The sequence below is a fragment of the Pan troglodytes genome, chromosome 16 (genome assembly GCF_028858775.2).
Source record: "Pan troglodytes isolate AG18354 chromosome 16, NHGRI_mPanTro3-v2.0_pri, whole genome shotgun sequence".
Lineage (NCBI taxonomy): Eukaryota > Metazoa > Chordata > Mammalia > Primates > Hominidae > Pan > Pan troglodytes.
In genome coordinates, this window is record NC_072414.2 from 78649427 (window position 1) to 78663161 (window position 13735).

At 40.8% G+C, this 13735-nt stretch overlaps 1 protein-coding gene and 1 long non-coding RNA gene across 2 annotated transcripts in view; one reads left to right on the forward strand and one right to left on the reverse strand.

The window, feature by feature from the left end:
• AGBL1 (AGBL carboxypeptidase 1) overlaps positions 1-13735 on the forward strand; it is an 837843-nt gene that overhangs the window by 774930 nt on the left and 49178 nt on the right. The gene's annotated exons all lie outside the window — the stretch shown is intronic.
• Positions 1-13735, reverse strand: part of LOC129137164 (uncharacterized) — a 34863-nt gene that overhangs the window by 3705 nt on the left and 17423 nt on the right. Inside the window, exons 2-3 of the long non-coding RNA XR_008539395.1 lie at positions 1499-2340; positions 266-373 (exon numbers count right to left, since the gene is read on the reverse strand). This is a non-coding gene — a long non-coding RNA (uncharacterized LOC129137164). The remainder of the gene's footprint in view (positions 1-265; positions 374-1498; positions 2341-13735) is intronic.

Sequence of the window (13735 nt, forward strand, 5' to 3'; positions counted from 1 at the left end):
AGACCTTTGACCAAAACAATCAAAATAGTTTCACATGTCTAATGCTCATACAAGATCCACAAATAAGCATTAGCAATTAAGCAAGCAGTAGAGAGCTAATTACCTTATTTTTAACATCTCGATTTCTAGTCATCAGAAATAAAAGAAATAAAATTAGCTATTATTGCTTTAGTGCTAGATCCTCACAGCAATCTTAGGAAGTAGAGAATATTATTCCAATTCTACAGATGAAGAAATTGATATTTAAAGAAATTAAAGAACTTACCCAATGTTGCCCAGGGCAGAAGAGCTGGAATCAGGATCTGCACTACAGAATAATGACACCAAAGCCCGGGCTCTACTTGCTACACTTGGCTGCCTTTATTTTTCAGAGCTGTATTGAAATACAATTTACATACCATAACACTCAACTTTTTAAAGCATGTAATGATTTCTAAAAAATTTACAGAGTTGTGCAGCCATCACTACATCTAGTTTTAAAACATTTGTCACTCTCAAAAGATCCCTTGTGCCCATTTGACTGGCTTTTAAAGAACATCGGACTAAAAGTCTGAAAACCTGGGTTTTACTCCCAACCCTGTCATTTACACAGTACTATGACCTTGAAGAATTCCTTAACCTTTCTGGGTCTCCGTGTTTTTTTAATTAGTCACTTAGAGATAATAATTTCTGCCAGATGATAAAGGTCAAAGAAAATATTGCATAGGGAAATGCTCGATACCCAAGAGCCGTAAAAGTGGAAAGGACAGCAATTTTTTTTTAATATGCAGAAAGTCATTTTGCACCTTCCAAATACCTTGGGTCTGAAATGGCACTGGGAGAGTTGCAATAACACAAATCTAGCTGTTTCTCCCTCCTCTGCATTTTCCCTCTCTACCAACTCTGTCATCCCATTCACGGTGTCTCACTTACACTCCTTTGGGAGGTCAAAATTTGCACTAGTCATCTTAGTTGATGGGGGTGTACATCCCTTTGTATCACTGGAGTGGTAATGGACATGTACAGGCCAGCGTAGCTCAGAGCTCTGCTTGGGTTCTTAGGGGCTTAGCTGTCCCTGGCAGAAGCCTGATATGCCCATATGCTCCTGTAATGACTAGCTGTCAGGGAGATGCATGGTGTCCTTTCAGCAGAAGAACACAAACAGATGAGGTGGACTGTGGTATTTCTCTGGCTCCTTAATTAGCACTCTGATGGGTGACAAGAGGCCCAACTGGATGTGTTCCATCAGGGCTGCAGGGGAGTCAAGCCAAAGGATTATGATTTTCATCTAGGTCCCAAATAAACAGTCAATTTGGAGCTCAGTGTTACATGCACACAACCTGATTTTATTTCCATTTTTTCATCCTTTGCCTGAGCCAGTTTTCTAACTTTTGGTAGTGGAGACTAGAAACATTCTAAGGGTGTATCTTCTTCAGCCTTATAGTTTATTCTAGCAAAGGCCATTGATAAATGTTCACTGAAATATAAATAGAGCTTGAATCTTCATGCAATTGCTTACCTGTTCCTCTTTCTCCATCTTGCAGTATCTGGGTCTTATCTCCTGTATAGAAATTCTCAGACTTTCCGCCTAGCAGCTCAAAGACCATCACTGATTTTTGATGATTCGCATGAAAAACATTACATAGTTGCAATTCGTTCCCCTCAACTGCCCTTGATCTCCATTACTGCTTTTTGATGACTTCAGTGATATCTTATATAGTTGTGATTTGCTACACCCCCCACTGGTCCTAGTTTAATGGCCCATCTGGCATGCAGAGGAGATGAGAAACTTGTCTTCTACTCAAAGGTTAAGGGCACGCAGAGACAGGGAAATATGGGGAAGAAGGACCTGTGATCTTATTGTGATGCTGTTGTTACTGCATCATTTTTACCAGTTTTCCCAATAAAGGGTCAAGGTCTAAGTCTTAAATTCAATAGCATAAATTATATATATTCAGTGGAAGATTCCACACTAATATTTAAAGTTTGTTTCCACAATGTTATTGGGCAGCTATTATGTGTGAAACACAGGGGGAGGGGGTAGACACTGAAGAATACACAAATCTGATAAACAAAAAGCTCAAGTAGCTTAGTATAAAGCCAAGGAGAGCCAGAGCACCATATGTTTATGAATATAATGGCATTTCTAAGAGTGCCCCTTGAGTTCCAGGGCTTGAATGATATGTGTGGGTCTTCTTTCTCATAGATTTGGGGTTAAGCAATCCAGCTATTTCTCACTGTCCCAGTAGATCTCTTGCTGAACCACTGGAACATGGCATCCACGTGGGAGAAGTGGTGCTTCCTCCTCCTATCAGGCAGATTTCAGTATCCCCAGCCACAATAAGAAGCAGGAATAGACAGCTGCACAGGGAAAGGCAATGGTGATATAAATACATGTTTAATTGCACATCAATTACAATTAGTTACTAGGCTGCATTTATTTAAATGCAGTGTAATTAGAGCAAAAACCTTGATTTAATCATAACCTTATCAAACACAGATCCCGTCATCTTCCTGTGCTCGCAGTCTGTGTTTCCCTCTGCTCAATTCCAAGGGGAGGGGAGATAGCAGAATCCATTTATGGTAGAGGCCTTTGCCAAGGATTCTCTCCTCATCTGGGACCCCTGCTCAGATCTGCAGAGGGGTTCATCGTGTCGTCTTCTCTAGCAGCTCGTGATGAGAGGGTCTGATTAGCTAGAATGACTTATTGAAAATATAACTCATCCCTAATGGCAGCCTTTATAACCCGGGAGCTCAAGATTATTAAGGACATTACATAGGTTCAGCCTCCAGAGATAAATTACTCCTTGGAATGTACCCTCTCACAGTCCCTATATCTGATTTCTCATCAGTGTGGATGGGCTCTGACTTGACATTTCCGCAAAGGGGTGGACAGCAGGCAGGCCGACTGTCTTTCACAGTTAGCTCCAGGCTATGTCTTTGTCCTCCTCCCTTTCTCTTTCATTATCTCCTGGCTTCTCTGTCCCTGCCTCCCCAGAGGCTGAGATGTTATCTGTGAGTCTTTTGAAGGAGAAAGTCCTCTTTCTCTGAGTGTGCTTAGAAGCAGGGCTCTATTGTACCCATAACAGCACAAATATCCCCATTTGCTGGGAGGTCTTTTCTTCAATGATCTTCTCCATGGTTACTGGGAGATAAAAGGGAAACAAACCTTATCTACATTTTATGGACTGGAAAGTGGAGGTCTAGATCTAAGACTAAGCTAGCAAAGACAGACTGACAGAAATAGGCAAATGTCTTTGTGAAGCAATTATGTTGCTTATGGTTCCTTCACACAGTTATTCCCTACACTTTCTGCCAAACAGAAACAGATACATTTCTGGAACTTTGGTATTGATAAATAAAGTGCATTGAGCATCCACTCTGCAGCAGGCACTGTGTGTGCATTGTCCTTCACAGCAAAGCACAGTATAGCCACCATTATTATTTCCATTCCACAGATGAGAAAACTGACGTGCAAAAAAGTTAGTTACCTAGCCTGAGTAACGCAATGACCACTGTTGTCTGTGGAACATAAGCTTAGAGCCAGAACTGCATTACACGCTTAGATATTTTGTTTCCTCTTATTCTTGCAACAACCCTATGGACCAGGCATCACTGTACTATGCTGACTTTGCAAATGAAGCAAATGAGCTCCAAGTGGTGAAGCTAATGGCAGACATTTTCATGACTAGAGAGTGGTGAAGCCTAGTTTTGTCCCGAAGTCCCATGTGCTCTCTTCTGTGCCTACCTGGTCTTCTTCCAGTGGTCCTACATCCCAGCTGGTGACACCACCAGCCACTTAGCTGCACAATCCAGAAACCTGAAAACCCCTGTCACCTGCCACATTGTTTCTATGACCAATTTCTGTACATTTTATGTGCTTAATCCTTCTCCAGTTTATCCATCCCCCAGCCAGCATGCTGTCCAGGCCACCATTATCTCCTAGTTGGATTCAGCTATTACTGTCCAACTGGCCACCCTGTTTCTACTATCTATTCCCTACATGTCAACCAGAGTGAACTTAAAAACTGCAAATGTGGTCATGTCACTCACTGGCTAAACCCATCCATCAGCTTCCCATCCTTCCAGTAAAGGCCATGATCTTTCTCATGGCCTGCGTCTCTTTTCAATATGCGATTCTCACCCATCCCATATCTCGAGCCCACATCCATGCCTCCTTGCTCCAGCCATGTGGCCTTCTTTCATCTGTTTTCACATGGTCTCTCTCAAAACAGAGGCTTTTCCCATGTGACTCCCTCTGCATAGAATGCTCTTCACTTCGCCCCACCTGCCTCTACCTGGCTAACTATTCCTTACTTTGAATCTCAACTCAAAAGTGACCTCTTTATGGAGGCCTTCCCCGACCCTTCTGAATAGATCAGAACCTCATATCATCACAGATAGTAGTCATTCGCTGTTTTTATATACTCATGTGACTCTTTCATTCAGACCTGGCTCCGTACTAGGCTCTGAGATGCAGGAGGGCAAGGACGGTGTACGTCTCATTTACCAGGACATCCCTGGCCCCCAGGATGGCAGCCTGAACCTAGAAGGTCTCAATAAATATTCACTGGCATGATGAGTTAATCCACTCCAGTCAGCCTGGAATCCATTCTTCCATTTATTTCTCTTTGGTGTCTTCTACATTCCACAAGCTCTTTCCCACATCCCACAACTGAGTCTTTTCTTTCACAAATGTTTTCTTGGCACTGTAGTTTTGGGCTCTTGCTTTTATGAGCCCTTACCAGAATTTTTCTTTCTTTCCAGAATAGTCTTTCTAGTTTCTCTTCTTCGCTCTGCCCACGTAACACCTTATATCCACTATACACAGGCTAAGCTCCCCTGATACCACTTTTACAAATAGTATGTAAGGCCATGCTGGGGATACAATATCTGTAGCACAGATTCAACATAAACCTCCTGGAGGGACACATGTTCAGTGCTATAAGAGGGTATCACAGAAAAAAAGGCAAAAGCTTGGAATGGAAATAAATAATTGCTCAGAAGAAGAAGCTAGAGTGAAGAAAAGTATTGGAAAATTAGATTTAATAGGGCCTTCTAAAACTCAATGTCATGGGGCCTTGTGGAACATCACTGGGAGTTTACCAGCCCAAAGCGTTATTCCTTTAACACTATGCTGGGCACAGGACTAAATACTGGGGCCAGAGGAAAACAGGAGACTGTTTCTGACTTCAAGCAGTTCTCAGTTCACACCTTGCAGGTGGTGTGTGTGTGTGTGTGTGTGTGTGTGTGTGTGTGTTAGGGAGCAGGAGACTTGTAACTACAACATGGTAATAATCATTCATCCATTCATTCAGCAAACATTCACGGACAACTTATTATGTCCAGGAGACTGTTGTAAGCACTGAGACATAAATGTAAGCAAAGAAACTAACCCCCTTGCTCTCTAAGAGCTTACATGCTCAGGAGGGAGTTGGGGTAACGGGGACAGGCTCAAGAACAAACATAAGTAAAATCTACGGAATGTTGGAAAGCGCTAACTGTCATGAAGAATCAGGAAACTTGGGTGGGGTAGGGGGATGGAGTGTGTACTTGTATGTGAATTAAGGTGGTCAAGATAGGTCTAAAAGACTACTGCATGTGGACTCCAGACCACTGTGTCTTTCTTATCAGGCCTTCTTCTCAGCTGTATTATCTTTAATCCTTGAAACAACTCTAAAATTTAAATATTGTTACCTCCACCTTATGGAGAAGAATTAGAACCTCAAAAAAGGCTACTTACCTTTCCTAAGCTCATATACCTTCCAAATGGTAGGACAAATGCTCAAGACTAGGCTCAACTGCTGCCCAAGCTCAGCACTAGCCTGTTTTGCTGTGCTGCTGTGCTGCTGTTATATTAGTGAAAGCATGCTCCAAGGCATATGGAATAGGAAGGAGTTAACCCTAATTATTGCATTGGAGAATGTTTCTCAGAGGAACTAATATATGAGTCTAGCTGTGATAAATCCATAGATGGATGTTTCCAGCACGACTGATCACCCTGGATGCCAGAAACGGCTCTAGCCTCACCCTGGGCAAGGCACTTCCCACGGGCAGTGATGACCTAGACATTCACATCTGTGCAAAGGATATTCATGGGCACTAATTGAGCATTAGTGTGCCAGGTGCTAGGGTGCAAACATGAACAGGGCAGGGCCACTGAGCTAAGGTTAAAACTCCTCTTTTAATAAAAGAATGTTGTCATCATACAGAAGTAGTGTGAAGTTGAGAGTGGCCTTTAACCCTCTTCCCCTTAAATCTATCTCCCATGAAGAGTACTGTCCCATAAATCCATGCTACTTGGGATGCTGTCCTTTGGGTTCAAAGGTTGCTACTATCAAAGCTTTTAGTTTCGGTAAGGCATTCTGCTATCTGGACAAATGCCATTCTGTAAGGGTGCCAAGAACACACGGCTTGTCACGAGAGGCTTGACCAGCTGCAGCAGGTCTGGATGAGTCGCCTTAGAAATCATGAAGGAGAGAGTACATAAGAAGTGTTCATGTGTGGTGGGGAGCACTCAGAGGCATGAGTGCACATATGGAAGAAGAATACTCACACCTCAACACCTTGGTATTCTAGGGACAGTACACGGCTTTGGAGTCAGACATGCTTGCTTCCTAATTCCATCTCCAGAGTTTATCAGCTGTGTGACCTTGGACAACTTAAAGATACTGTCGAGTTTGCTATCCAAAGTGAGATGATGAGACTTCCCACTGAGGATTGTTAGCCAGAGGATTAAATCTGAAGTTGAAACTAGTTGAACGTGTTCAGGCATCTGATCCCAAGTTTTGCCTAGGTCTAGTCTGATTCAATAATGTCTTTTTGCTATACTTTAATGATTGATTTTGGGGCTGAATATCTCAAAGCCCTACGAACCTAACTTAGTCATTCACCGACTGTAAAAACGGCGAACTTAGGGCAAGTTACCAAGCCTCTCTGAGCCTCAGTTTTGTATCTGTCAAGGGAGGGCAATGAAGCCTCCCCTGTACCATGTTTTAGGATTATAGGAGATGACACATGCATGGCTCTGAGTTTAGTGCCCAGCACATGGTGAGTTCTGAATAGACTAGACATAGCCATTATCATTATTATTGACTATAACAACTACATCAAGAGAGCCAGCTCCCCTTCATTCCTTTTGTGTCAGAAATTTGCTTTTTCTCTTTTTCTCCTGGAATATATATATATATGATATATATATATATATGATATATATATGATATATATATATGATATATATATGATATATATATATGATATATATATGATATATATATGATATATATATGATATATATATGATATATATGATATATATATATGATATATATATGATATATATATGATATATATATGATATATATATATGATATATATATGATATATATATATGATATATATATATGATATATATATGATATATATATGATATATATGATATATATATGATATATATATATCATATATATATCTTATATATATAATTTCATATATATATTTATATTTATATACAATTTCTTCCTCTTTCTTACCAGCTGAGAAGTGAGAAAGAGTTAACTGCAGTCATAAAGCACAGAGGCTGTTCATTAGAGCCTGACTTATAAATGTTTTACGCTGCCATCCAGACATGTTGGTACTACACGACTACAAATTATGCTTTGGTGCGTTGTCCCGCAGCAGGGGCTGCTGTTCAACAACCAAGCCCAAGAAGCTTGATTTTTGGTAGTTCCTGCCATCAGCGATCCTTCCTTTCCTCTGTGAGTAAGTGTGTGTGTGTGTGTGTGTGTGTGTGTGCCTATGAAGATACACATGTGTCTGGATGAGCACATGTTTCTGAAAATGTTAACAGAGCCACCACCTACCACAGGGAAATCTATATTCTGCTTGCATCTATCGTGGGCAGGAAGCAATAAGGAGGTGAAAGAAGTTGAGGGAGAGGCTCTTTGTTTACCTACCCCTTGGCTTCTGGCTGCTCTTGTGCCTCCCCAGCCCAGGCAGGGGGCAGCAGGGATGTGGGAAGCTGTGTCAGTCTTGCACCTGCGCTAGATCAATGCAGTTCCAAGTGATGGGCCTTCTTAAGGAGGTGGCAGGGGTCTGTTGATTTCATTGGGTGGATGGAAGGGCACTAATGAAGTTATTTCACCTTTTTCCAAGCTCCCAGGCACTCCTGAACGTCACTGCTCCCAAATTTTTTCTAGGGAATTCTGATCCCCATTGAAGGTATCTATTTTCTCTTCAGTTTCATTCAAAGGTGTCTATGATGCACCAACCATAGGCAATAACATACTGTCTGGGTGCTGTGGGGAAAGCAAAAGTGAACTAGATACGATACCTGCCCTCAGAGAGCTTGAAATCCAGCAGCTACAAATGATGATGTTAACCTGTATTGAGCTCATTCTTCAATGTGCTATGTTCTAAGGACTGTCTCGAGAACAGTTTCTCATTTAATTCTCAAAATCTTTTGCGTTAGGTTATGTTATTATCCCTATTCTATTAATACGTTCAATGAAGTTCAAAAAGGTTTAGTAACTATTCCAACTACAGGGAGCTAGAATATCAACATTCAGAGCCTGGTTTTAAACATTATTATGAGTATGACCTTGGTAACTTGAAGTTCTCTGTTACTCAGTTTTCCCGTTTTTACAATTGCATAATGATGTTATCTACTTCACAGAGCTGTTGTAAGGATAAAACAATATATTAGGTATTTAATATGTGCTGGCATATAGTGAGGACACCAAAAATGTTAGCTGTTTTTTAAATCATTGCCTCATCAATGTCCTCAGTATGCCACCCATACTCCTGAGAAGAGACTGATGTGTTTGAAATGTCCAACCCTGAAGTATTTATTTGTATTCATGGGTTAATTGTCAGGTTTATCCACAAAGTCAAACCAACTGTATGTCATCAGGTATCACAAAAAATAAACACAATTCTGAAGATAGCAGTAGCTCATAGACATCAGGTCAAATCTGCAAAGATGAGCATTGTCCTAGGTGCTGAGGATACTGCAATTGAGAGTCTACATGGCACTTCGGATTTAGAAAAACTAGGGTTGGAATCTTGCTCCCTGTTCCTTCTGCTTGTGTACTCTTGTCCAAGCTACCAAACTCTATAGCATTGCTTTCTCATTTTATGAAATTGGAGTAACAACAGTACCTACTTCTTAGAATCATTTGGGGGCTAAGTGACATGAAAAAACACAAACCATAGTCTCTACGCAGAGTAACTGCTTGAGGAATGTTACTTATAGGTCATTGGGAAAGTGTATTGCACAGAGAACCAGCATTTATAGGCAGAACACATAAATTATAACTTACTTAAAAATCTACAACACAACAAAACTACAAGATTAGTATTACTGATAAGTCCTACAGATAAGGCTGCTCAAATTGTTGATGATATTAGCCCAAGGGTGCACACCTATAAGATTGCATATTTAATCTGAATTTGTATATCCTTAATTCAAAGTTAATGTTCTTTTCAGCCAGGCATGGTGGCTCATGCCTGTAATCCCAGCACTTTGGGAGGCCGAGGCGGGCGGATCGCCTGAGGTCAAGAGTTCGAGACCAGCCTGGCCAACATGGTGGAAACCCATCTCTACTAATAATACAAAAAATTAGCCGGGCGTGGTGACATACGCCTGTAGTCCCAGCTACTCGGAGGGCTGAGGCAGGAGACTCGCTTGACCTGGGAGGCAAAGGTTGCAGTGAGCTGAGATCGCGCCATTGCACTCCAGCCTGGTTGACAGAACGAGACTCCATCTCCAAACAAAAACAAAAACAAAAACAAATTCGAATATGGAAACAAAGTTAATGTTCTTTTTATCATTTTGGCCACAAGCATTTATGTAACAGCTATTGGTTGTGCTGAGGATATACATACATGAGGACATCTATGAAATTATCAGAAGAGGAAAGCAAGAAGGTGGATGTGGAAAATGCACTATGTAAGGAAAAGAGTCCTACATTAATTGGACCAAACATGGTAGCTAGAAACACAGGTACTTGCTGATGAATATGGGCAAAAACTGTGAAAGGATGGACAAATGATTTGCCAATAGGCTTGCTGAGGGTAGAATTAGCAGTCCAGGGAAGCACGTGCTACCATGCTGCAGGAGGTAAATTACTCTACTCGCTAGTTAGAGGTTCGAAAACAATTAGAGAGATAGATTCCACGCATATAAATAGAAAGAGCATGTGGATATATGGGTGCTGCATGGTGATAGATAATGCCATAGATAAATACTGGAGCTGGAAAGGCATATAGAGACTCCGGATAAATGATTCCTATAAATAAGAATTGCTCATAGATATTTCAGATGCTTCTCTATTTATGAACATTTGACATTCACCCCTAAGGAATTGCATATTTCCTCATCAAAGAGAAAAGCAACCGTGAAGCCAATGACTGGATGTCTGATTAGAGCTTTCAACATTCACACCGTGTTAGCAGCTGCAACTGTGACTCAGGCTCTAGCTTCAAGCCCTTGAGTCCTAATGGATGTCTCATCCACAGCATGGCCAGGAAGCCACAGTAATCGCTGCCTGAGAAAGCTCACCACCAGTGTCTGTTACTGGGCTCAGTTTTCTTTGGAAAAAAAAAAAAGCCCTCATTTTCCCTTGCTGTGATAAGTAAGAGAAGTCACCATTTCTTGCTTGAGGCAAAGGATTTGTTCTGGGTAGGTATTGGGAAGTGTTCCTATTGTTTATTAGATGGGACTTTCCCTGTGAGTAGCAAGCATTTCATATCGTAAATATTGGAACATTCTGTATGGATCATGGGCATAACAAAGTAATAATAGCAGAAATGTGATCATATTTATGCAACAGCTTCTAAAGGAAAACACATGGGTTCTGAAGTCAGATGGACCAGAAACTGTGTGATACTAAAGAAGTTACATAATTAATCTTCCTTAGTCTTAAAATGGGGATTATAAGAACCATTTCATAGGTTTGTTACGTGAAGTAGATGTTATAGTCTACACAAACTACTTAGCCTAGCACCTGGGGGATGGTAGGGTTTCAACAAAAGGTAATTGATACAATTATTAACAATGACCAGAACAGCAAAGTCCCACCTGCTTGTCCCCAGTGAAGGCATACTTGTGTGCACAGCACTTTTTACTTAGGTAGCACAGCTTTGCATAAAAACAGAAGCCAAAACACCTCTGAAATAGCTGCCAGAGGCTCTTTCTCTTGAGTTGAATGTAAGAAAGAAGGCATACTTGCTCCCTAGGTCAGCCTGACCTGCTTGAAAACATAATCCAAGCCCAGAGGGACACCAGAGCCTATGGCTGTGAGTTGTAGAAATAAATATTAAACAGCACTCTGATTTCTAGTTATTTTTCCACTAACTTGCATTGACTCATGAGAAAATACCTTGAAGCCTTGAGTTTTCCCATCTACCAAAAAGTGTATTGAAAGTTTGCTTTACTCAGGCACGATTGTAAGTACTTTTTGCATTAGTTCATATCACACTATTAGTAATCTTATGAGTTAAGAGAATTTTAATACCTTCATGTCATAGATAAGAAAATGGATATGCAGAGTTGAAGCAACTTGGCTATGGTAATTGGTATTAGAGCTGAGAGTAAATCCTGGGTCATCTTACTCCAGAGCTTGCCTTCATACTACTCTACTAAGCTACCTCCACCAAAATCAAGATGTTGATCTCACTGAAGCTTTAAGCTCCATCTTAACTACAAATGTCATGGCTCTTTCATGAATGTTTTATAGCAGGAAGGCATCAGGAAATTAAGTCACTGGCATAGACTTAGTGGAGTATTCAACAAACACGTGTTCAAAGAGCCTACCAGGAACTAGGCATCAGGAGTTACAATGCACAATCAACGGTGCAGTAAGTCGCCCTGGATTTCATACCACTGTGCTATGGATGTCTATGAAAGCATTCTGCAATCAGTCTTATTGGTTGGAATATGATGTAGCAAAAACAACCATAAACTCTCTCCATATTTTGATTTTTCGGAGCACTTATCACAATAAAAAATTATTACGTTTGTTTTCTTGCTTATTGCCTTCTTCCCCTTTACCATCCTGATGGGAATATTTGTTCTCCCTGGAGCAGGGGTCTTGTTGACTTGTTCACTGTAGAATCCCTGGCACCCCTAAGAGTGCTGATCCATCATGGGAGTTACATAAATAGCTGTTGAGTGAACAGTGAATGAACGCAACAACAATAAATCCTAGTATAACACTTTGCATCATTTCACTGAAGTTTAGGAAATGCTTGCAGATACAATATTCCATTTGATATTCATCGACAGCCCTGTGGGAGAGCTAACTTGCACTCCTCATTTTACAGAAGAGGAATCAGAAAAATCAAAGAGGTTATTTGAATTATCCAAAGTCACACGTGTGAAAACTGCAACCATTTTGACTCAAAGCCCCACGTTTTGTATTCTGCAAGTTTGCAAATGAAACTGTGACAACATTTTGGAGGTACCCTTTGTTGAAACTGAGCACTTCAGAAACACAGGCCCTTGGCATAATTGGACCAGAGGAGTGAATATAGGCAGAAAGAATCAACTTCTGCCTTCTCAGTTGTATGATAGTCCTAAAGAAAATGGACAGTATAAATAGTTTAAGCGGATGACAAGTTTAGATAAACCATGTTTCATTTTCTTAACTCAGTATAACTGAGAGAAAAATCCCATGTCTGCAGAGCTAATCGTTCCATTTTCTTCCCAAAGCACAGCCTTAGCTTCATCCACTAACACCTGATGTCACAGCATGTTATAACTCAGCAGAGTGCTATACAATGTGTCAACCTGCACCTTCATTTTTTCCCAGTCCCTCATCTGAAGTAAATGGAGTCTATGTTTAGCCTGTCTGCGTTCAGATCCTAGCTCCACCTCTTCCTTTCTCTGCAGCTTTGGGATGAGTAGCTTTAACTCCCTGTGCTTCAATCTTTCACAGGTTTATGAGAAGATTAAATGAGTTAATGCATATGAAGTGTTTAGTTCTAGGTCTGGCATATAACCAAGTGCTTGGTATCTTTTAGCTGTTATCATTATCATTTTCATTATCATTCTAACATCCAGATGACCTTGCCTCAGCCATCTTTCCCTTCCCCCCAAGTTGCACTGTAAGAAACATCTTTGTCATCTACTCTGCCATTCTTTTTGGCTCCCTTCTAAATTCTCAAACCACAATTTCCTTTCATCATAACTCTGAATATAAAAATAAGATCATTTTTCTTCTCATAACTGGATTATGACTCAAAATAAACATTCCGTTGAAGGAATTAGAAAAGTCATCTTGACAAATGAAGGACAATGGATATTTTAATAGTGACCATTATCATTGCCTATATACCATTTCCTCATGTACTATTCTTGAATTGTTGGTTGGACTTCAGTTCCATTGATGGCCTGAGCCATATTTCTTTCATGTCGCTATGGCATTGATCACACCCTCAAAGGAGGTATGCAAACTGTGATCTTGTTTCTGTGACAAAACCAGGTTGGGGGAATGATGGTTAATACAACAGTCATCTACTTCTTGCATAAGTCTTTCAGAAAACAATTATTGAGCACCTACTCTTTCCCAAAGGAGGCATTTTTCTAGATGCTGGCAAATCAACAATAAATAGAATACTACCTCTGGCCGGGTGTGGTGGCTCAAGCCTGTAATCCCAGCATTTTGGGGGGCTGAGGAAGGCAGATCACTTGAGGTCAGAAGTTCAAGACCAGCGTGGCCAACATGGTAAAACCCCGTCTCTACTAAAAACACAAA